This window comes from Rhinolophus sinicus, linkage group LG07, assembly GCF_036562045.2.
Source record: "Rhinolophus sinicus isolate RSC01 linkage group LG07, ASM3656204v1, whole genome shotgun sequence".
In the NCBI taxonomy this organism is placed as follows: domain Eukaryota; kingdom Metazoa; phylum Chordata; class Mammalia; order Chiroptera; family Rhinolophidae; genus Rhinolophus; species Rhinolophus sinicus.
The window spans coordinates 23,081,557-23,106,645 of NC_133757.1; the positions used below are offsets into that span (position 1 = coordinate 23,081,557).

At 45.8% G+C, this 25,089-nt stretch overlaps 1 long non-coding RNA gene across 1 annotated transcript in view; it reads right to left on the reverse strand.

Annotated features, from left to right (window-relative positions):
• Window positions 1-8,817: 8,817 nt before the first annotated feature.
• The window catches only part of LOC109444053 (uncharacterized), a 28,302-nt gene continuing 12,030 nt past the window's right edge, over window positions 8,818-25,089 (reverse strand). Inside the window, exons 2-4 of the long non-coding RNA XR_002136776.2 lie at window positions 24,164-24,254; window positions 22,061-22,145; window positions 8,818-8,913 (exon numbers count right to left, since the gene is read on the reverse strand). This is a non-coding gene — a long non-coding RNA (uncharacterized LOC109444053). The remainder of the gene's footprint in view (window positions 8,914-22,060; window positions 22,146-24,163; window positions 24,255-25,089) is intronic.

Here is a 25,089-nt window from a genome sequence, read left to right on the forward strand (position 1 = left end):
AGCCATCATATGCTGGTCAGGTGAACCAGCTGACATCCTTTCTAACTTGGATAAGTGCCTATGCCTTTCCAGCTATAAAATATCTTGATTTTCACCCCAGGTTATAGGCCAAATTAAGGAATTTGGACTTTACCCTGAAGGCTGTAAGAAACTACTGAAAAATTTTAAGCAGGGCTGTAGCATGGTCAGATTTGTATTTTTAGAAAATCTCTATGGCTGGAGGCTGGGGAAAAGATTATGAGCTTTTTGAAATCTTGCTGGGAGAGATGATGGAGGCCTGATGAAGGAGGTGATGAGAACATAAAGAAATTGATAGATTCCAAAGATACTGAGGAGATAGAATCTGTAGGACTTGGTGATTGATTTGATATGTCATGGATGATGTCAAAGATGACTTCTAGGTATCTGGCTCAGGAAACAGGATGAATGAGAAGTGCCTTTTTTTTTTTTTTTTTTTTTGAGACAGGAAACACACTAGAAGGAACTATAATGCAGGAGTATAATCAGTTCTTTCTTGGACATAATGCTTCGAGGTATCTGCATATCTGCAAGACTGCCACATGGATTCAGACATTGAGGAGGCAGTTGGATATTTGGAGCTGAAGCTGGAGAGAAAGGCCGGGGCTGCAGGTAGGGATTTTCAGCATATTGGTGGTAATTGAAGCCCCCTAGGAAAGGATGAACACACCCAGAGGAAGTGCCAGCAGGTTTAAGACAGTATCCTGCAAAACCTTAAGACTTACAGGATGAACAGAAGAAGAGGGGCCAGCAAAGCCCAAAAAGTGACCAGAGAGGCAGGAGGAAAACCTGGCAAGTGTGAATCATGGTGGCAGGCAGACGCCATACTGCAGTGAGTTAAAGAGGGAAGGTGAGCAAATGAAGACTGTTGAGTCTCTTCTTACAAAACATGTGACTGTCAAGGGAAGGAGAGGAAAGATAGCACAGTGGTTAGAGGTAGAATTTGGGGGTCCAGGAAAAGTATTCATTATTTTGTTTGAAAGCAGGGAGATTTTAGTTCAAAGGAAACTTAAGAGACATGACAACTAAATGCAATGACTGATCTCTGACTGAGCCCCAGAGTAACATACACACATACACTGACACACAGAAGAGAAAACAGCTAAAATAGATATTATTGGGATAATCTAGGAAAACTGAATATGGGTTGTATTAGATAGTAATATTACATCAATGATAAAGTTCCCAAGTGCGATAATTGTATTGTGAGATTAAGTGAGTTAGAGAATGTCTGTGTTCTAAGGAAATACACACTGAAGTGTTTAGAGTGAAATGTTATGATGCCTGCAACTAATTCCCAAATGGTTTAGGGGGGAAAGTGTGTGTTTGTGGAGGAGGGGGAAGGGAGGGAGCTAGACAACTAAAGCAAATGAAGCAAAATGTTATTAATTGGTGGATCTCCGTGAAGAGTTATGGGTATTCTTTGGACCCTTCTTGGAACTTTAATGAGGGTTTGAAATTTTCCAAAATAAAAACTTGGGGAGTAAAAAGAAGTGAGAAACTTGAGCATATTTAAATGCTGACAGAAAGGATCCGTTAGAGAGAGAAAAGTTGAAGATAAAAACAAGAGATGGGATTATGGTAGAGCCAAGTCCTGAGAAGGTAAGACAGAATGAGATCTGGATGGAGGAATTAGCCTCTGGTGACACAGAGAAAGGAGGAGAGTATGGGTGCAAAAGCAGGTCAAGTATAGAATTGGAAAGGAAAGGCTGAGGAAATCCCCTTCTACTAGGACATTAGAATAGACAACTGGCAATCTCTGCCACACAAAGAAATGAGATTTTTGCATTTTCTGTTCTGGATTATGTTTATCCTCTTTCGTTCATTCATTAGCACAAATAATCAAAAAGCAGTTTTCCTTAAATTAAATTAATGTTGTTCTAAACCAGTGTTTCTCCATGGGGGAAATTTATCCCCAGAGGACATTTAGCAATATCTGTGCTCCAGGTCTGCCGTAGGAAGATGCTATGGAGAACACGGGGTACTTCCTCCTCTTTAAGGATATGCTCTAGAAGTCCAATAAAACATTTCTGCTACATCTCATTGGTAACTGTGTGATCTTGGGTAAGTGACTTAACGTCTCAATGCTCATCAGCAAAATGGGGACTGTAATAGTTCCTATCTCACTGGGCGGCTCTGAGAATTCATAGAAAATCCTTAGAACATTACCTGGCACATAGTAAGTACTCAATAAATGTTAGCAATTAATAATTCTAAATTTCATATAATTTGCACATATAATCAAGATGGGCTCAGTTTGCGTCTTTTCCTTCCTGAACAATTTAGTCTTAAAACCATCATGTAGGGCAGAACAAGGTTGACATCCATGTTGAGAGGTGGTCTGGCATGGGCTGTTGAAGCCAAAGTGGTGTGGTAATGGTACCCACATGGAGGAAGACGCGCACATGAGAAATCGGTTACATGCATATACATGCATACATGCATACATGCATAATACACACACACACTCATATATACATACATTCCCTAGCTCTGCCCACTGAGACAGCCTTGCAGCAGCAATACCCAAGAGCAACGAGTACAATTAGTGTCCAGATCTTAGCTGCTAAATACCATTCTCCACTAAAAGGAATCAGTGTCCCTTGGAAAAGTGGCTGATTCCAAGGCTGGGACAAGGAAAGTACAAGATGAACCTAGAACATTTTGTGCCAGGACACAAGGACATAGTCAAAGAATGATGGAGATAGAAGAACACATCGTTTCACCTCCCAAAATACTTAATGATTTGAAGAAGAAAGAGTAACTTCACAGTGGAGAAGCCTGGCAGGAATAACTTGAATCACGTGATCACAGTGAACATCATCAGTAATGGGGTACACTGAAATTGTGGGTCCCGGGTAGAATGCAATGAGAAGAACAAGATGCTGTGATGGCTACCTCCAAGGTGACACCCAATAATTCTTGCCTCCTGTTATTCACATCCCTCCTATATTGACTAAGGCTGTTGTGCGGAACTAATAAAATATTACAGAAATGATGGAGGTTGACTCCAAAGACGAGGTTATAAAAGATATCGTGGTGTCTTCCTTACTCGCCTGGATCACTTGCTCTGGGGTGAAACAAGACGCTATGTTGTGAGGAATCTCAAGCAGCCCTACAGAGAGGTCCACACAGGAAGGAACTGAAGCCTTCTGCCAAGAAGAGGGGACCAGGACAGCTGTACAAAGACGTCTGGATTCCCTCTCCCAGAATATGTGTCTTCTTGGGGTTCTCCCACAATTGTCCCTTCTACCACCATTGTCCCTCGACTATTCTCCCTATTGTCCCTCCCTATTCTCACTGGCCCAATTGCAAATGAAACCCGTTTGACTTAGTTTGTCCTTACATTTAAAAATAAATAGGCTGACATTTAAAAACAAAGAAATAAAGCACCTTACTTACAATAACAAAACAACCAAGAAAAAGAAAATGCCCAGAAACACCTAGAAAACAGACATACAGAAAGAAAAGTCATGGTGTGTGTGTGTGTGTGTCTGTGTGTGTGTAACTTTCAATTATGTAAACTTTCAAGCATATAGAAAGGTAAAAAAAAAAAAAAAAGAACATAATAAATCTCCTTTTACTCATTACTCAGCTTCAAAAATAATGACTTATGGTCACTTTTGTTTCATGTGTAGCCCCACCCACTTCTTACCCCTGTCTTCTGGATTATATTGATGTAAATCTCAGATATATCATTTCAGCCATGAATATGTCAGCAGATCACAATATATAAGATCATAAAGCTCTGTACACTTTCAATCTCAAAGCTTTCCTGAGCACAGAATTCCCTTCTAACCTAGTATCTTCCTACATTGTAAGTAAATGGACGCATGACGGAATGCTGCTCTCTAGTCTCTTTCGGAGAACTGTCCCAACCATGTCCTAACTGTCAGAGAGCAACCTATCTAAACTTTATCCCCAGTCTCTGGGCTCTCCCTGCTGACTCCAGCGCTAGCCTGAGATTCTCCCCCATTCCCAGTAGAGCTCTGGAGATTGACCCTCAGAACCACTGTCCTGGTTCAAGCTTAGTATTCCAGGTTTGCTGGACCAGGAAGAACACTTTGCCTGGGCTCCAGCTCATGGTAGGGACTCAGTAAATGTTAGATGATGGTGACGATGATGATGATAAGGACCTGACAGAATCCTCAGTCAAGGAGTAAGGTCCAGAGAGGACATAACAATGATTCATTTACCAAGATTTGGCTTTGAGGCCTTAACTTGAATCTAAGTATGGCAGCGTAGTTTTTTATTTATTTGTTTTAATTCACCTTCTCTAGAACATGGGGAATTTAACAGAATGAGACGCTCTATCACATAATACTGGAGATGTGCAAAGGGTTGTAAAGTTGGGCTTTTATTATTTCATGATGAGGGCTCACTCACCTCCCAACATTCTCCCCAGTTCAGTCATCTGTCAGGGAATCTGACTGAAGGGATCCTTTAGAGAAAAGGCCAGACCATGGGAGACAGGATTGAAAGAGGATCTTAGGATGGGCTAATGAGTGGAGGTAAAAAAGGGAGAGAAGAGGCAAGTGGAAAGACATGGTGGGCCTCCCTCTAGGTCAGAGGACACAAAGGCCCCACACTGACATGGGTGGGAAGAAAGCCAATGACAGAGCCGGCAACCACTTTTGAATCCTCCGGTCTCTTTGTCGTTGTAACATTTTTATTCAAGTCTTCAGTACTAGATGAGAATTTGAATGGTTAGGACACAGACTGTGCTGCCCCCTCCCTTCAATGTCAGGGGTGTCAGTGACAGTGTCCTGGGAAACAAAGCAGTGTAGCTGCTAAAACCACCAGTGAGACTTCTTGGTTCTAAACCTCTGAGCTCCTGAACAGAGCTCTTCTGTGATTCTCCCAGCAATAACGTGAGAAACCAGAGGAAGCAGACAACTCAGAGGCTTCCTGCAAAACTAGTTCAGGGACACCGACCTCCACTGAGGATGGACTGAGGGTTGATGCCAAATAGGAGGTGGATGAATCCTACTCAAACATTTCTGGGACAAAAAAAAAAAAAATCAAAGCACAAGTTCACATTTTTTCACAAATTCTTTCCCTCTTCTCTACCTCACTAAGCAGTCAAGGTTTCTGTTGATGAACCTTTCTTATGCTGCAAGAGAGAAAGTGCTAGTGTCCTGTATAAGTGGAGGCAGATAGGGTAGAGAAAGCTTCTGGTGGAAAAGAAGAGATTCTGAAAGTGGGAGGAGGGGCTTAAAGAGAGGCCACCAAAGTCAGAGGAGAAAAGAAAGAGTCCTCCCTTGAGCCAAAGTATGTCCCACCTCAGGGCCTTCTCCTTTGCTATTCGCAGTCTTACCTAAGCTGCTTTCTCCCCTCTCCTTGCTGGTTCTCCTCCCCCTTCAGGCATCACAGTCTCCAGTTAGTCCCCTCAGAGCATCCATCATACTTTATAATTACTGTTTACTTACTTGTGTTTCATTTGTCTCCCCCATGAGACTGTAAGTGCCATGAAAGCAGTACCCAGGTATATCTTGTTCACCATGATCCACCCAGCACCTAATATTGTAGGTGCTCAATAAATATTTGTGAAAGGAATGAAAGGAAGGGAAGAAGGGAGAGATTTGGGTGGGCAGAAGCTTCTATAAGGAGAGGTCTTTAAGGAGTGATGTATGGTGGAATTTCCCTTTTTTGCTGCCTCTTTAAGAAACTAAAGACAAATCATACTTCAGTGCTATTTAGCGTCAAATTTGTGTTAAACAAAAAAAGGGGGAGAGAGAGACTTCATTCTGGCTACAGGGGTATATTCACTTTGAAAAAATTTATTGAGCTGTAAACTCCCACGTGACCCATGCAGTGACCCTCAAGTGATTCCCACATGACTACTGCATGACTCCCACGTGACCCCAACATAAGACCCACATGATTCCCACATGGCTGACAGGTGATTCCCAAGTGACTCAGGTGGGAGCCACAGGTGATTCCCAGGGGACACACGTGTGGCTGCAATGTGACTCCCACATGACTGCCACATGATTCCAACATGACCACCCCTTGATAGCCACGTGACCCCCTGGTGGCCCTCGTGTGACACCGCCCCCCAGGTGACTCCCAGTTTACCTTTTATTTGAAATTCTTCCTGTTTATTTTAATTATTTATTCATTTCAAGGTGCCAAAATTCTCTTCTGAGCATCGCAGGAGAAGAACTATTTCTGTCAAAGATTTAGCCCATGCTACTGTTCATTAGGTTTATAGTCCCTTTCTAAGGACTCGGCAAGATCAGCTTTGTTGAGTTCACATTATGTTTTACAGAAGAAAAAATATTTCCAAGTGTTATACTGAAGCAGAATCTCCCAACTGCGTATGCAAAATTGGACATTTTTCTATATGTATATTGTACTTAAATAAAAATTACATTAAAAAACAAGGAGAGAAAGAGGCCATATAGGCCCCGGTGTGTAAAACACTAATACAGGTGAGAAATGGAGGGGAAAGCATAGGTGAGGGCAGGGACCAGGGTGAATTAGAACAAAGACAGGAGGAAAAAATGCACTTGGCACATGTGAAAGACTGAAGAGATCCGGGAGAGTGGAGGGGAAGGCTGCCGAGAGTCAGATTAGTGGCCTGGATGCCATGGTGGGGAGTTTGGATTTGATTAGAAATTATTTGAGGGTAGTGTTCATAGTTTATCCCGATGGTTTTCCAATTTTGGATGCACACTAATCATCTGGAGAGTTTGTTAAACAACAGACTTATGAGCCCCACATTCAGAGATTCTGATCAAGGAGACTGAGTAGGGCCCATGAATCTGTATTTTAACAAGCTTCCCAGATGATTTAGTTAAAAAGATCACCTTCTGGCCATAATCTGAGAAACACAAAACAGTCCTTCACTCTCCCATTTGGCCCAGGATCCTAGGGTCTTGTCAGATATTTGTTGATTTTGATGAAGATCAAACGTAGTACCAAAATGAACATGACTCTGAGGCTAGCTCTCCTGTTTCTAGTGTAGATCAGAATTTAGATCCTGCTATAGAAAGGCACTTTTTTGTACCTAGAATCGTTTAGCAGTTCACACTGATTTTGTAGCTAAGAGCAAAGGCTCTGGAACCAAAACCTGGGTTCAATTCCTGGAGCTGTTATTTAACTTCTCTAAGCCTCAGTTTCTTCAGCTGTAAAATGGGGATAGATAATGGGATCTACTTCATAAGATTATTATGAGGGTTAAATAAATTACTGAGTGAAAGCACTTACCACAGTCCTGGTACATGGTAAAGTCTCATTAAATGATAACAGTAATCCTTATTCCCTTTGCAGTCCTCCTCTCCTTGGCCTTTCTCCTGCTGTCTTCTTCTCCAACACTAATAGGAATAACTGCAGAAGTAATTGGGCCTTAGCTATGAAGATAGGGTCCAAAACATCTTACAGCCTCCTGCCCTCCCCACTGCCAGGGCAGCCAGGCAGGAGGAAGTCTGGCCTCGGGTCGGCAGGATGGTTCAGTTGGTTAGAACGTGAGCTCTGAACAACAGGGTTGCCGGTTCAATTCCCACATGGGCCAAGGAGCTGCACCCTCCACAACTAGATTGAAGACAATGAGCCGCCGCTGAGCTGCCGGAGGGGCGGTGGGATGGCTCAGTGGGTTGGAGCTTGGGCTTTTGGCAACAGGGTTGCCAGTTAAATTCCTGCATGGGATAGTGGGCTGTGCCCACTGCAACTAAAGATTGAAAACAGCGACTGAACGTGGAGCTGAGCTGCGTCCTCCACAACTAGATTGGAAGACAACGACTTGGAGCTGATGGGCCCTGGAGGAACACACTGTTCCCCAACATTCCCCAATAAAATTAAAAAAAAAAAAAGAAGTCTGGCCTCCATAGACCTCTATGGGCATCTGCATGGGAGAGGTTTTCCACTGAGATTCCTGGTCTTACCCACCCCCAAATTTTATTTATACTAGGTCTCATTTATTTTAGGCCCTGGATTTGTAACTCCAGATTAGTTAATGAGTTGATATAGTTGTGCCTCGTGAGAATATAGTTTCCTTAACCTGGATTTTCTTTAGCAGGAGGTTGAGAAATCAGTGGAAACCAGGAAAATTCCTCAGAGGTTACAGGAGGGCAAGAGTCAGGATTATTATCTTTTTAATTTTTTAGGAGCAAAGCCAGCAACCATTCCTCAACACCCTCCACCCAGGCAGCTTGGGTGCCAGTGCCCCAGTGTGCTAGAACTCACCGCCCAGACCTCACAATCAGGCAATAGCTGGACAATTGCTCAGCTGCAGAGCAACCCTTGCTTCCCACAGCAGTGCTTCAGCTAGCAGATCTGGCAGTTTATTTGTCAATATTATTTGTTGTTAGCTTAATTGTAGGAAAATTGAAAAGTGTAATGCATAGCCATGAAACCCTTAAGGCTGGTTAATCTTTCTGGATTGTAACCAATGTAATTTTTATTAGCTGATCCCATCTTGATTATAATATTCAGAGCCCTGGAAAAGTTGCTGAAGGCTCCAAGTCTTGATGTACACAGGGAACAGACAGGCTTCATCATCTGTATTTTCTGCCAAGAGGAGAAAAAGGGCAGAAGGGGCTGGACTGAAAGAACTGGGTTCGAGATGCCAGTGGGGAGAGCAGTGCAGTCTCCAGGATGGACACAAAATTGATCCTTGCAACCCCCTGAGGAGAGGGGCCAGGCCAAGCTGGGTTAGGTCCTGTACCTCATATGCTGGAGCTACTCGCGCCCAGCAATGTGCTACAATGACAATGTTTGAGTAAGGGCCTAGCTCAGAATTAGGCTTCAGTAAAAGGAACAGAGACAAACCCAAAAGGTCAAAGAAAACACATGTTCTTTCCATCAGCTTTGGTTTATTTATGATTATTTGAAGAGTCCCTCTTCTTCGGTCTTACAGTTCAAGCATGGCGGCATTAGGAATCAGCATTGTGCCTATAAGTGAGAGTTTGAAATGTGTGAAAGATGACTCTAACAGTCTCTGGTCTTCTCTGGACTTTGATTTTCTGCACCAAAGAATGGGGAACAGACATTGCCATCCACTCCACTGCCCCTTTCTTGGCTCTGACACTCCCCAGGGCCTTCTTTTCTGCTTTGGCAGCTCCAGCGAAGAAAGGGGCTTTGCCTTCTTTTTGGTGCCTCTATATACCCAATGAAGCAATGAGCCCCTTTGAAGGGTAAAGTTGGGGGGCAGAAACACTAGGATTCTCACACTTGACTGATGCCCTTGACCACCAAACACACACCCTGGCAAATGTGCCAGCAGCCTATTCTAGACAAATGGGGAGCCTAGAGGCAGCACATGAGTAATTTTTTTCCTTAGCCCTTTTATGAATATAAATATTTAGTGCATGGTGTTTTGCAGAATTAAATCTCTGAGCCTAGATTAGCCTGGTAATATCATTATGGAGATGCCAGGGACGAGCTACCTGTGACTGCTGTGTGTCTTCTCATTCAAAGATGCCTGTGATGACTTGATGTACTTTCATTTGCCAGGGCAATCATTAATTGCATATGAAACAGTTGGTGTTTTGCTTTAAGGGAAGCTGATTGGGTCAGTCACTGAGTGTTTGGCTCCATGATCTACAGCTGGCTCTTTGCTCCTGCACTCCTGCTTTCTTTTCAAAGCTTTCTCACTCAGTGGTTTTGGGACCCCCTGAGGAAGAGGCTGTGGAACATAGGGGGTTTTAATCTGTGTTTTCCTTTGGGCATTATAGCTTTAATTTTAATATTTTGGATAATAAAGAATGATTTTAAATTAAATTTGCGAGTCTGCCATCTGTGATTGTTTGGACTTTTTCCTCCTCTCTGGCAGGTTTTTTACTTAATTCTTTCTGAACGTTAGCAAGGGTGGGTTGAGAGCAGGAGGAGCAAGGGGCAGCTGAGTAGGTTAGCCCGAGTAGGTCAGCCTGTGGAACTAGAGAAATGAAAAAAGGCTTTGATCCCTGGCTTTGGCCTTGGCCCTGGGGGTTGGTGGAAAAAACTTGATGCTCTGAGTCAAAAATCACAAAAGTTAGCTAAGAAGTAATTGCAGCTTCCTGTTATCTCCTCTTGATTTGACTTTGAGAAAGTAATTTGCCAAAGTAATGCCTCAGTTTGCCCATCTGTTAAAGAGAGAAGTGATTTCCCCGTGGAGGGGCCACTGCAGTTTTGATACAACTCTTCATCTGAGGACAGCTACTGGGTCCCAAGACATTATCATTATCCACCAAAGACTAAAGGAGTCTGAGGGCTTATGTGTATTTCCAGATCTAAAGCTAAACCCAAGAAATCTCTACCTAGAAATAAATTCTTAATCTTGTCAGTGAAATCCAAGAAGAAGAATTTTCTACCTTTCCAAGGGAAGGGAAGACACATCATCATCACCACTGCAGACCATGGCATTAATGAGTCAGACAGCACCACTGAACACACAGACAAATGCTGAGTGAATGCCAGAATAAAATGAAAAAGCACCTGCCAGCAGAAGGGTTGGTATAATGAGTGGCTGAGCTAGGGAAGGAGGGGTTAGGGGCTTGCACGGCAAGGCAAGTAACTCCCTCCCCTCTATTTAGTAGAAGGGAGCTTTTTGGAGGGGTCAAATTTTGTATTTGGGGAGAGAGAGAGAGTTTGAGGAGTAGCACAGGGAGCTATTCCTGGCAGAGCGAGCATGTGGGCTGTCTGAGCAGAAGTCTTAGAAGAAAGTGCGGTGATCAGGGCCAGGAAGGCTAAGAGGGTGAGTGGAAGGGGCTAGACTAGGGGACACAGATAAAGCAGAGGGTGAAGAAAGCCAACTTAAATGCTCTCTGGAAATAGACTGATGTATAAACAAAATCCCAGGTAGCTGCTAGAAGCCTGAAGTTGTGTGTAGGTCAGAGGCTTTGTTAGCATCAGAGTGGTTTCCTTTATATCTGCAAACGTCCCATGGTCTCCCCGCCCTCACCCGAAATTATGCTTTTATCAAATCAAGGTGGGGCTGCCAGGCACCTCCCTACACAGAGAAGGGCCAAAATCATTGTTGTACAGGTCAGTCGGCAAAGGTTCATGAAATGACCTTGAGAGTCAGGTAGGCAACGTCCATGGCTCTGAGCAGGATACAAGCTCAGGTAAACAAGTGTTTATCATATTTTTAAGACCTCACATGAGCATTCTTTGTCCCACATGACTCCTAGACTAAGAGATAAGCTTGGAATCTCAATCAATCTTTTCTCTCTCTCTCTCTCTCTCTCTCTCTCTCTCTGTCACACACACACACACACACACACATTCTATCCTTCCTCCTCTTCCTCTCTCCTCTATAAAATCCCTAGTTCTCCTAAATAGAACCTTAGTGTCCCCCCAAAAGTAGAAAACAACCCCAACAAGTGCCTGTGAAAAAAGCCTTTAAGACTCATGAATATTTAGCTCGTCCTCATGTAAAATATATGACTTTGTGTAAGGATCAGGCGAACGAGGTGCATGATTTTTTTCTGATTTATGGGCCTGGAGACGGATTATTCATAGCAGAGCAGCTGTGTGGAAAGATTCATCCGCTGCAAAATGTGATTGTACATCAGGCAGTGTGTGGGAACGGAGCTATGACTAATGGCTGCTTTACATATAAATGAGAAGGTTTGTGCTAGGAACTGTAAAAAAATACAATCACTCAGCTGACGGGCAGGCTCCTTATCGTGGGTACAGGGGAGGGACCATAGGAAAGGCAAGCAAATGAATGCCTCATCCCCAAAAGCTGAGCCAGGTGGGGGTGACAGTCAGGGAGCAACAGGAGAGGGGATGGAGGGAATTTGGAGAAGCAGCCAACTCTCCGGATTTGGCTGTCGTCAGTCTCTATTTGTAACTCCATCTTCCGGGCCCCACTATGACCTCTGAGAGCCTGTCAGGGCAGGGATGTTGCCCAATGGAAGTGGCTGCATTGGCAACACATCCACGGTCACGATCAGGCCCTGAACCCACCAGAGCTTGGCAATGGGCTGCTGAAGATTCAGGTCTATTTCAGAAGTCAGCAAAGGATTCATGTGGGTAAACCTCTGAAGAGAAAAATTGTGCGAATCTGAGATTTCCCTCTGCCACTCCTCACGTCTCCCTCGTTTTCCCCTGTTCATCTCTCTCCTCTCTTGTAGCTGAGACAGGCTGTCTAGACATTGCAGATGTGGACAGATGTTGGGTCTGTAATTTATAACAACGGCCTCCAGAAGGCAATTCCAATTTGTTTCGGTAAGGCTTTGAGTTACAGGCAGAAGAAATATCCTGTAAATACCGTTGACTTACATGGTAACTACACCAAGGGTTTACTTAGTGAACAATCACTAACTACAGCATAATTACATATCCCTGAAGATTACCAGACAATTTAATGACACTGAGCAGGTAATGACCACCACACCGAGTTTCTGGCTTTGGGATGGGCCTGGGGAGCAAGGGAGTTGAGCCCTACTTAATAGGCATTTATGCCTATTTCTTCAAGTCCTCCATTTTGAGGGCCTTTCATTTTTATCTACATGCTAGACATCCCCTCACAATCATACTGAACTCCAAGCAGATCAGATGCTGGCTGTTGCTTTCCGACGATACAGTTTTAAACCATGTAGTATCTGTAGGTACTCACAAAGCCCTCAGACAAGCCAGGAGGCTGCAAAATGATTTTTGCTGTCATCAGAATAGGTCACACACTCAGCAGCAGGGCTGAGCTACATGGATCTACTCTCACTCTGTCCTACTGGCCGATGACTAAGCAGCTGTCAAGGCCAGCAGTGACGAGAACTGGCCCACCCAAGAGCAAGCTAGTCTTCCTGGGGACTGTATTCGGATCTGGTAATTATGATGGGAAACGGAAAGGTGACTTTCTAGAACCGTTTTTCAAGAAATTCAGGATGCTTCTTACTACCACTTGGGATGGTGTAAGTGGAGGGGGCACCAGGGGCTAACATTAAAGTCAATATACAGAAGTTAAGTAATCTGGCTATGATCAGAGTCTGTTGGTAGCAGAAGCCAAATTTGCACTTGAGATCTGCCATCCCTGAGAATTTTGACCAGTTTGGTCCCTCTGGGTTTAGGGGATCAGAGCTGGCAGGCAGCTGGGCAGCTCAGGCTTCCCTGGATATATAAGGTTGCAGCTGAAATAGCCACCAGGGTATCATGTATGTCAGTCTGGGGGAAGGGAAAGTGGAGTGGGAATAAAGGGGACAGGAAAATGTGGAAATCAAATAAACACATTGACAGTATTAGATTCCAATTTTTAGTCCATCACCAACCTCTTCTAGTTTATCTGTTCCACAGAATCTTCCATGCCCTTCTTGCCTGTCCAAAGACAATCAAAGAAAACTTAATCTTAATTCACCTCTAGGAACAGACCCCTGGGTTTTCACAGACCCTGAAAAGAATGTCTGATGCCAATTTAAGGACAGATATTGTCTGGAGAATCCTGACTCTTTGATAAAGTTGTTGTGTTCTCCCTTTTTCATTCCTCCCCTCCCCTGCCTCTGCTTACTGAATGCTCTCTATCCATCCAACTTCAGTGCTATCTTGCTTCGCCTGAAGAATTGGGTTTGGTTTAGAATGTCAGCTCCTGGCAGAGCCACAAAACCTGGGAAGGTAGGCCACCTGGGCCAAAGGAAAGGTGTTGGGATTATCAGGTGTCCTGACTGAAACTGCTCTTCTTTGGTGGGCATTACCAGTGGGTCTGGCCTCAGAGAAAAGGTGTCAGCTGCAGAAGGATGGGTTTAAGAAACAATTTGTGTCTTAGAGGTTTAAGATTCTGAATGCAATTTTGAAAGAGATTCCTGAGATATGTTTTATGGAGACTTTAAAAAAATCTGAGTGAGTCCTCCCTGCCAGGGTTGCATGAGATTTTTGTCCTACTGAGTAATATAGATGACAATGGCCTAGAGCCCTCTAACCCCAGGAGATTCTTGTAAGTGCACAAAGCCTCACACAGCTCCCTGGCAGGAATGGATATGGGTACTTGTACTTCCAGCCCTAGAAGGGCTGTGGGGAGAAGGAGGGATGCCCTCTGGACAGGGAGGATGAGTGAGCTATAACAATGTTAACAGCTAACATGAATTGAGAGATGACTGTGTGTCAGGCATATGTTATCTCTTTGATGATACATCTATGCGTTAGCTCTTTGATAAAGAGAAAGTTACCCACTGCCAGGAAGCAGAACTTTCCTCAAAATAAGAAGAGGCACATGGCATACAATCAATCCCATTCTGTGGCCTACAGCATTAGCTGGAAGGTCACGTACAGTTTCTAGGAGCGGAAGATAGAAGAAGTAAGAGGGAAAGGCAGCTACAAGGACACATATCCAGGGAACTTCAAGGTACAGACTTAGGTATCTGCATATATGGAGAGTATACCCCACTGGAAAAGGAGAGAGCTAATGAAAGGATGAGTTTACTGATACATGCGTATACATACATGAACACATATCTACACACAATATGCACACATGATATGTATCAGTAAATATATATGAGTAAATATTTCTGAATTCATGAGAAAGGATCACATAGCTTAGGCACAAGGGACATATTACATGACATGGTTGATTCTATACACGCAGGAATAATGTTCCATCTCCCACCAAGACCCCTTCCCCACCTTCTCGATAAGCTAACCCAAGCCTGGAGTCTTGGAGGAAGAACAGGGCAGGATTGGAAAGGGTTTGCCTGATAGGCCTCTCTCCAGCGACATTAAAGTCTGGTCTTCTCTAAACCTAATATTCCTGCACTGGCCAGGCCTGGTACCTGAGGTGTCATGTGTATCTGTGGGAAGGTTATGCGTCTGGGTCGGGGGAAGCATGGATTCAGAGTACAACCTCAGGTTATTTCTCCAATTCTGACCAGACCCTGAAAATCCAAAAACAGTTGCCTGAAATACATAGTAGAAACCAGGAGCTTCGGAGCCAAAACATCTAGGTTTGATTCCTGTCCTTTCTACTTATTAGCTTCTCATTTGTTCATTCACTCAGTAAATATTTATTAAGCATCAATTGTGGGCCAGGTGTGTGACCTTTTCTGGGCAAGCTATTTAAACTCAGTTGGCTTCAGTTTCCTTATCTATAAAACAGGGATAATAATACCTCAGTATCACAGTTGTTGTGAGGGTTACATAAGATGGGGTGCTTGGCAAATAGTTGATTCTCCATTAATGCTGTGTCTGGGGGAAGTTCGGGGAGAATTTTGTATGGCCCCAGAATCTCAGCCACGTCTCGTAGGTGACCCTGACAGTGAAGACGTGATTCTTCTCAGAGGTGAAGAAGCACAAGACAGGTTTAGCACCATGGTGGTATTATTTGCTTGTCTGTCTCCCTCCTTAGACTGTGAGCTCCTCAGGGGCAGGGGCTATGTCTGCACTTGTTTGGCATTGTGTCCACAGTGACTCTGAAGTGCCTGGCACACAAGAGGCATTCAGTCAATGTTTGCTGAATGAATGAAAGAAGGAAGGAACAGGGTGTCTAGTGGTTGTGCAATCCACCCATTCCTTCATTCAACAAATATTTATCAAGTGCCTGTAATGTCCCCAGGTACTGTTCCAGGTGCTGGGAATATAATGGTGAGCAAAATGGACATGGTCTCTGCCCTCATGGAGCTCAGAGTTCAGTGGGAGAATACAGACTATAATTAAATAGTCACAAAAGGAAACATATCCTTACAATGTGTGCTTTGTCTTATAAAAGGAAGTAAATGATGCTAAGACTGCATATCGAAGGAGAGCTAACCTAGTCTGGGTTGTCACAGAAGGCTTCCCTCAGGATGCAACATTTCAGCTGACATCTGAAATGGGAGTAAGGTTGAGGTCATGCTGAGGTGGAGTCTTCCACGGAGAAGAAACAGCATGTGCACAGCCTCAGTGGCTGGTTAGAACATAGCACATTCAGACAACAGGAAAAAGCCAATGTGGCTGGAGTACAGTTTGCAACTGGGAGTGTGGGGCAAAGAAGCTGGAGGTGTGGGTTCTGGTCTTTATCCTAAGAGCAAGGGGACACCATAGCAGGGTTTCAAGTTGAGGCATGGTGGTAGTGGCATGGCAACTCCACTCCCTGGCTGAGTTGAGGCGGAAAGAGGGCATGTGGGGAGACTAGTCAGGAGGGTGTTGAGTTAGCTAGGCAAAAGATGGTGTGGCCCTGGACTGGGGTGGTGGAGATAGAGAGAAAAGGGTGGGTGAGAAGAGCAGTTCAGAGTGGAGGTGAAAGGGTTCACTGATGGTCGGGTCCTGCAGTTGCGGCTGAATGAGCAGGAGGACCCACGAATAACTCCCAGGTTTGTAGAACTTGCTCCCAATGTCTGTCTGCTCCTTGATAACCCCTATAAAAGGTCTCCTTTCTCGTCCGTTAGAGACTTTCATTCTGATAGCCTTCAGAAGTAGATAGATTTCCACTTCCAGAGAATGAGACTACCAGGGGCCCTGTGGTATCTGACAGGCACCTAGAGGGTCGTTTTCCCAACCAAGCCCCTTGGCACTCATTTATCCTCCCAAACTCACCCAAACCTAAACATGCATACTCTCAGATTCTCTGGCTCCCTAGACTTACACAGACTTCCAAATACTCCCTCCAGACCACTTCATCCTACCCTTATTTATCCTTGCCTCCCCAAAGCCCTCCATGCCCCCCTTTCCCACTCCTCACCCTACCCCACCCAGCCCCTGCCTCCCTCTGCCTCCACTTCACCCTATTAAGAAACAACAACCCCCCAGAACCCCTGCCCCTGGCTGCTGCTCCCTGAGCCCCGCCCGCCCTCCCTCCTCCTGCTCCTCTCCCTGACAGATGCCTCAGAGCCCCGGGCCGCAGTTAAGGTGACGAGATGCAGCAATTCTTTATGAACATTTCATTCCTGCTCGCTACACGACGTAAATTAGATGGTGTGTTACATTCGGGCAATAAGAGAGATATGTCACCACGACGCTGGCCCATTGGATGGAGAGGGTAATCCTGCCGTGAATTTCATTACTGCTTTTATATAGACAGAATTAGCTCGGTGACAGCGAGCCTGATTGTCTTTCACTAGGGGTTTGGCGAAGAGCTGAAAGGATTTCACCCTGATGTGCACACTACTGAGTGACCCCGCTCACCAGCGGCTCCGCTGATTGCTTTGCACCTTGCAGACCCACGATTGGCTCAGCCTCTCCGCCATCTCGCCTCCCTCCCTGGTCCCCAGCCCGCCCTGCCTGGCTTTTCTTGAAGCAAGAAGAAAGGAGACCTAATGGAGGAGTCACAAGGTCACGAAGGGAAATGTGTATGTGAGGAGGGGCAAGGTGGCTGAGTTTAAAAAACAAAAACTTCTTTCTGATCAGAGTTTCCAGGATAGAAAATATGGCCACTCACTCTTGCCCCCACCAAAGGGCAAGAAGGACTGTGTCCCTGGGGAAAGATACCCATTGCCCTCAGGGCAAAGGGGGAACTGTGTAGGTGCTGGTAGATCTTCTTGAGTCTCCGAGGTAGAGACTCTAGAGCTGTCATTAGGTTCCTGGCCCTTTTCTGGGTCTTTTCCCTATAGCAGCTTGGCTCTTTCTAACTTCCTAGCCAAGGAGAGTCGAGAGAAAGGAAAGAAAGAACCATTGTCACTCCCAGCCTGGGAAGCTAGCAATTCCATTGTGAAGGTGAGGGAGGGGTGTGGATTTCCTTTACTCCATTTTTCACACTCGTCTGCTTCTGTCCGGGCCCCCACCACACATATCTATAACAGTCTTCAGTGACCTCCAAAATCCTAAATAGGACCTAGATGGCCCAGCCCAGCAGCCTGCAAACAAGCCCAGACTTCCTTCCATTTGTTTCTGTGGCTCTGCGAGAGCCAGCCACTCCCAGTTCTCTTGGCCTCTACCTTGATATTTCTTACCTTCTGTCTCTTTGTCCATTCCTTCCCATCCCTCAGCAAGGGTCTTCTGCCAGGCCTTCCTGAGGCAGCTGGGTGCCCCTGGAACTGGCCAGGGAGGTTGACCATTGCTGGGCCCCTGCTGACTGCTCTGCTCCCTTCCAGAAGCCCAAAGGATTCCATTCCATGGAGGGCTCAGGGACCAGGCATCAAGCAGACAGAATAATCTCCTCAAAGCCCCTCATCTTTTGGTCAATCTGACACATCTGTCAGGAAATTTTCTCTCGCCACCCGGATCAACCAGCTCTGTGGCCTCTGCGCTGTGAGGGATTAAGGCCACAGTTTCTACTTTCCAGAAGAGGGGGAGGCTCCCTGGACCTTGACAGAACTGGGCAGGCCTTCCAGAGGCCTGGCACAGGGCCTCTGCAGCCTGACTCTTTGCCTGGGGTCAGTGCACGGAACTCCCCCTCGCCCCCCCCTTCCAGGGCACCCTCAGCTCCAACTGCCTGTCCTCCATGGAGCCCAGGAAGAGGGTTCCCTCAATGATTTACTCATGCAGTCACACTGAAGGAGTTGTACACTGAAAGCCCTTCTCTGTGAAGCCAAGACTATGTTTACGATGCTGAAGCTATACTATAACCCTGCCCGTATGATAGCTGTGTGACAAGGCAGGTCATCACATTATCTTTGAACTTCAATTTCCTGGTCTTGAAAAGGAAAATGATAATTGTTGTGGTGGAGGCCATAGGACAGTGCCGCACTTCCCTCGGTACTAAGGACCTTCCCCAGCTCTTGCCCTGACCTGTCAGGCTTTCCTGGATTTGCCTCTGCTGAAGAGAGTTGCCTCACCTGAAGTCATGCCCCTTTCCCTGGGGAGCCTGCATCCAATGCCTGGTCATGGTGGACATATGAAGGCCCAGCCACCTCTCCCCCACCTAGGACAGTTCTGAAGGCCATCCCAACCTCAGGGCTCCCCTTGTAGTCGGCTAAGGTCTTTAGCTGCAGCACAGCTCAGCTTCTCCCTCTGTCCAGTCCCGTTTCTTTCTAGTTCTTTCCCTTGCACTGGTGATGATCATAAGGGCCACCCCTGTAAGGCTCCTGCACAGCACTCTCTAGCGCAGAGTCCACTTCCAGACCCAACCTGCAGACAACTCCTGCCCTATCTAGCGGTGGGCTTACTATGAGGATGTTTTGGTAAGTAACATGCCGTGCGAAATATAGCTGCTGCTGTTTATCATCATAACCATCATCACTGTCCTCTTCACCTTTCTTTTTTCTCCTAAGGGCAAAGTCTTGCATTCTGCCTTTTATCTTCTGATTAAAATGACCTTCCCTAATATGCCAGACAGTCCCTCAAGAAGCCTAACCATGATCCCAAGGATTAGGGGTTAAAACTGCTGGAGTTCTGTGACCCACATCCATCTTTGGGGCGTGGGGTGGTGACAGGTCTCCAGTGAGGCCTGAGAGCAGAGTCTCCTCCCCTTTGAGCCAAGACTTCTTTCTGGGCCTTGTTTACAGCCCACCCCTCAAATAAAGAAAGACTAGGATCCCTGTCCCCCAAAGGACAGGGAGGACCATGGGCAATGTTCCCAGACTATTGCTATTCTTCCAAGTATGCTCACATTGTCTCACTACTGGGCCCACAGCCTTGTCGGCATTTTGGAATGGAGTGGCAGGTAGGGACACTGCCAGGTGAATCAGATCCACCCAGAACCTGTGCTCCTCAAGTGTGTGGTCCTGCATCTCTTCTGGAGCTTTCCCTGCAAGGCTGCAGACCATGATGGGGAGCCAGGAATATGGGGGATGGAGGTTTCTCACTCCATCCCCCATCCTGACATCACAGCCCTCACTTGCTGACACTAATTGGTTACCACGGAAACAAGTCCCTTAAAGTGCATGATGACTTAAGGTGGTGGGAGGGAGAGCCACAGGAGCCAGCCCTGCCACAGAGAATTCCCAAAGTCCCTTAGAATCAAGCAGGACTGCTCAGAGTCTGTATCTTCTGCTGGTACACATTCTTTGCACATAAGGAGAAGTTTACCAGCTCAGGAAAATGCCCCAGGACTGCACAAAGGTAATCCTAATTCACTATTCACTATTATTTCCCACTTTATCTGGGAGTCTGTCTGGTCTTTAAGTGTGGCGATCTTGCTGCAAAGTCAGAGATAGTCCAAAACAAGAAAAGTTAGCCATTTATCCTAGAACAAATGGATATCAGATGTGATGTGGGCCTCTCTCCTCCAGTTCCAGTTCAGGTCATCTCCTCTAAGAAACCATCCTTAACTAGGCAATCTCCCATCCTTTTCTCTCTCTCTCTCTCTCTCTCTCTCTCTCTCTCTCTCTCACACACACACACACACACACACACACACACACACAATTACTCCCCTTACCACTTACTCACTCTAGAGCTTACATATTCTTTTATCTATTCAACATAGTCATCTATTCAACAAGTATTTAGGAGTCTCTGGCATGTTGTAGACCCTGCGCAAGGTCCTAGGGATAAAGCCAGGAGCTGCTAGGGCACTGCCTTTATGGACCTCACTCTCAACATCTTACGTCATGTCTTCCACACTCATAGGCTCATCCCTTTAATAAGTATCTCTAGGTTTTCTTTTTCTATCTAGTTCCCCAAATGTGGTGAGCTATCTGGTTGCTGGTAGGGTGGGGTGCACTTTGCTTGTTATCCCCTTCTACCCATGGGCTTTCCAAGAGTCTGTTAATATACATCATTTTCTGATACTAAATTCCAAGATTTGGGGCCCTTCAGTGTCCCATGTCATCCCATCACTCTCAGCACCAGCCTTTCAAGGACCCTGGATTCTTCCATTCTCTTTCAAGGCCAAGGAGAAGAGGAATGGATGGGACTTGATGATGGGAGTGGGAAGGTGTGTCTGCTATGCGTCTGCTGGAGCGCGTGTATGTGCATCAGATACAGGGCTGTGCTTTCATGCACCTGTGTCCTGCCGTCATGCATGTGCACTTATGTTGGCCAGTATCCATGATTTTTCCCAAATTGGCCAGTACAGAGGGATGAGCATGTGTGTGATTCCACTTATGAGCGTGAGTGAGCATGTGTTCAGGGGAAGGGGAGTTTAGGGGGTATGTCTCTATGTGTGTTTTTTCCAAATGCTTGGCTTCTTTCAAAATGGCTTAGAGCACTACTGTCATTTATGGGGTTTAAAATGTCAGAACAGGGCCTGCGGGGAGGCAGGGGAGATTAAACTGCAAACAGTGAAGGTTATAGATGACGTTTCTGATAGGCTGACAGGCGGACTCAAATGATGCTGCACTTTAGCAATCATTTTTACACACACACACACACACACACACACACACACACACACACACCCCAGATCATCTCTCCATAATTTAATGGCATATTCTGAAGGCTGAAAAAAAAAAGCCTATGTCTAGGAAAACACAGCTCTGTTTCAGAACCCAACCAGAGGCTGGCTGGCTGTGTGTGTGTGTGTGTGTGTGTGTGTGTCTGTACTCACTCAAGTGCACCTACCTATGCCAAGTGAACATATGTGTTTATTTTTATTTTAGTGTCTGTATGGGTTAATTCCACCTCACTTTTATATAGTGCCCATAATTAGCAAAATATATCACATCCAACGGTCTACTGGGGTGTCATCATAACTTGTGTAAAGTAGGCAGGGTCAAGGTTACCACACCCATTTTTCAGATATAAGAAAACTGAGGCTCAAAGAGGTCCAATGGGTTGCCCAAGACCACCCAGCTAGGAAGTGACAAAGCTAAGGTTATACTCACTCAGAGCTCCTTTCTTGAGGTTGTATGTAGTTCTCTACTCTGCCTATACATTAAAATCACCTGGGGAACTTGCAAAACCCACCAATGCCTGGGCCCCACCCCCACAGATTCTAATCTAATTGTCTGGAGGTGGCAGGGTGTTTTGAAGCCCCCCCCGCCCCCCCCCCGCCCCCCCGGAATTCTAACACACAGGCTGGTTGAGAACCACTGCTCCAGGGCTTGGTGATGTCAGCCAGGAGCTGTGCATGGGGCTGTCCCAGGTGTCTGATTATGTTCTCCTCACCTCCACGTAAACATGGATTCCAGTCTCTTTCCTGCTCAAGGTCTGTCTCTGCATCTACTTCCCAAGATCAGATATCTCTGTTTCTTCTGCATCAAACCAACTCCCCACCCCCCTCCCAGACTGTGGAGACTTAAAAGGATGCTCAGCTTAATCTGGTAAAGGAAGAGGCTACTGGCCAGGTGCCCCCACAGTTATGGCCACCTGTTCAGGCCGGACTGTGTTGTCTCACCAAGAGAGAGTGAGGAGAACCAGCTCCACCGAGCCCCGTCAGCCAGGAGAATGCCAGCGTGGTGAGGGGCAGCTGCCTTAGTGACCTAGGGTGAGAGAAAAAAGGAAAAGAAACAGAAAGAAGGGACAGGAGAAGAGGAGAGCTGACCCCTTCGAAGGTTATACTAACCACCTAACTGCTAAGCCATGGACAGCGCCCACCTCACTCAGCCCTCTGCAAAAGAGACAGCCCAGCACAGCAGTTAGAAGCACAGACTCAGCAGTGGCCTGCCTGGGCTTGAATCCTGCCTTTTGCTCACTAATTGTGTAACTCTGGCAAGTACTTAACATCCCCGTGCCTCAGTTTCCTTATCTTTAGAATGGTAATGAAATTAATAGTACCTGCCTCATAGGGTCTCTGGGAGGATTCAGTGAGTTCATGTAAAGTCCCTGACATAGCACAAGTACTGGGTAGAGGTTAACCATTATTATTCTGAATCATTTGATGCTTTAAAACTCTCCCTTCTGGAAATTCTTCCTATCTTCCTGAACATTCCTTCTCAGTCTGCTTTGCTAGCTCCGTTCCTCTGCCCTCCCTCTGAGTCATTGGTTCTCTGCTCCAACTCCATATTAGAATCCCCTGAGGAACTTTCACAGCTTCACTCCCAGAAATTCAGATTTAGCTGGTCTGGGGCGGGGCCCAGACACTAGTGTTTTTCAAGTTTCCTGGCTGATCCAAATATGCTACCAAGGTTGAAACCCACTCCTCTAAATGTTGACACTCCTTACTAAGACTCTACTCCTGGCTCTCATCTCTCCACACTTGTTTTTCCCAAGTAATTGACCTCCTTCCCCTGGCTTTAATTATCATCTATACTCTGGTGACTCAAATCCACATACCCTGAAAAGACTTCTCTCTGGAACTCCACACACATATTTCCAGCTCCCTACCAGACATCTCAATTTCTAAATGTATGGAGATAAAGTTGTTCTTAATATTCTCTTAACTTCCTGGATCTCTTTACTGAGATGTATTCCAGACCCCCATCCCAGGTACATGTCCTAATCAAAACTCAATATTTTGCACTCTCCCCAAACATATTCCATCTCTTGTATTCCCGCTCTCTGTCATTTCTAGCCATTCACCCAAGGCAAGAACCTGGTGGTCTTCCAGGCACCCTCTCCCTCATCATTTCACACATCCAGTCAGGCACAAAATCCTGTCAATTCACGTGTAAGGCCCTCTCCAACCTCACCCCTCAATAGCCCCATCGCCACTGGCATAACTCAGGTCCTCTTTGTCTCTCGCCTGCACGGTTAGTAGTAAGATCTTCCTCACTGGTCTCCCAGCCCCCAGCTTTTTTGGCTGCACCCTTCCCCCATTCTCTTCATCAACCTCAGAGCTATTTTTCTGAAATGCAAATCACTCCACTGCTAAAGCCCTTCAGGATAAAGCACAACTTCAATTGGCTCTTTACTCTCTGTCCCCTTCCATTGGCCTCTCCCAAAGTGACCTCTCTACCCCATCCTTCAGTTCTCCAATTGTGCCAAGCAGTTGGACACCTCAAGGCTTTTGCCTATGCTACTCCCCCTGACTTAAATGCCCTTCCTTCCTTCCCCCCTTCCAGATGGCCCATATTTACAAATTAGCTGAAGCACTAGCTCCTGTAGGAAGAGTTACCTGACTCCTTAGGTGGAACTGACCACTCTCTTTGTGTCTCTACTGCACCCTGTAGCTATCTTTATTATGTTGTCTCTCACTCTGTATTTTACTTTTTTATTTTCATGCCTGTCTCCCGCACTAGACTGTGATCACATGGAAGCCACGGGCCATGTCTTATTTGTCTTTGAGGAGTGGAGTAAGTAGGGAGGAGATCAGACTCCAAGTCCTGTAGGGAGTTGATAGACTGTGGGGTTCCCTTGGCTAAAGTACTTGGTTAAGAATGCTTTGGCTTATGGCTCTGGATTTTGAAGGGTAGGTAACTTCCTCCTGGAGCCAAGCAGAAAGACTTGGTATGAGCCAAGAGACCCAAATAAGCCACCGGCCAGCCACTGTGCCCCTAGATTTCTCCCCTGGGTCTACCTCTTCAGACCCTACGGCTGGGAGCTCTGACTGCCATAATACCTGGTGATCCTTTGTGGTCCCACCAATGTGAGAGTAGAACCTTCTGTCCCCTCTTTCATTTGAGATTAGGCTGGAATGCCTCCAAAGGAACCTACAGAGAAAAACCAAGCAAAACGAAAAGCAAACAGACACTTAGAAATACAGAAATGGACAGAAAGCAGAAGTCTGATTTTAATTAGTCACCCTGGCCTTAGGGAGCACCTTTCCTCCCCACCCTTGACCGAGGAAGAGACGAGGCAGGAATTGTAGTCCCACCACAGGCAGGTGGGCAGCTGAAGAGGTACACTTCTTACCAGGGAAATTAAAGCAAGCCCTCATCCTCCACAGAAGTGAAAGGTCAAGGCTACCAAAGGTCTTGAGCAACAGAAAAAGTCAGGGGCCCAGAGAATAACTCACAGACGAAACGTGGTCTCCAGGACACCCAGGGCAGTGTTGGCCCCACTCACGGATGGATCTGCCATGCCTGACCCTTCGTTGCTGGTATTCTTAGAGCCTTTGCCATATGTCAGCACTGTGCCAAGCACTAGATTAGCTTGTGCAACCTTCACAACAATCTTACGAAGTAGGGCCTGTTATTATTCCTGTTATAGATGAGGGAACAGTCTCAGCCAGGCTGTTACTTTTCCTAGATGACAAAGTTTGTAAGTGGGTAAACTAGGATTCAAACTCAGACAGTCTGTCTCCAAAACCCCAGGCTCTTTACCTCCATGGTGCACTGCCTACACACATAGGAGGTGATCATTCAGTATTTCTAATAGTAATAATAATTGCCAACATTTATTGAACATTTAACAATGTGCCAAGCACTTTTAAGCAATGTATACACATGATTTTATTCACTAGATAGGTATTATTATTCCTGTTTTATAGATGAGAACACTGAGGCTTAGAGAAGTTAAGAGAATTGTCCATGATCCCAAACTAGT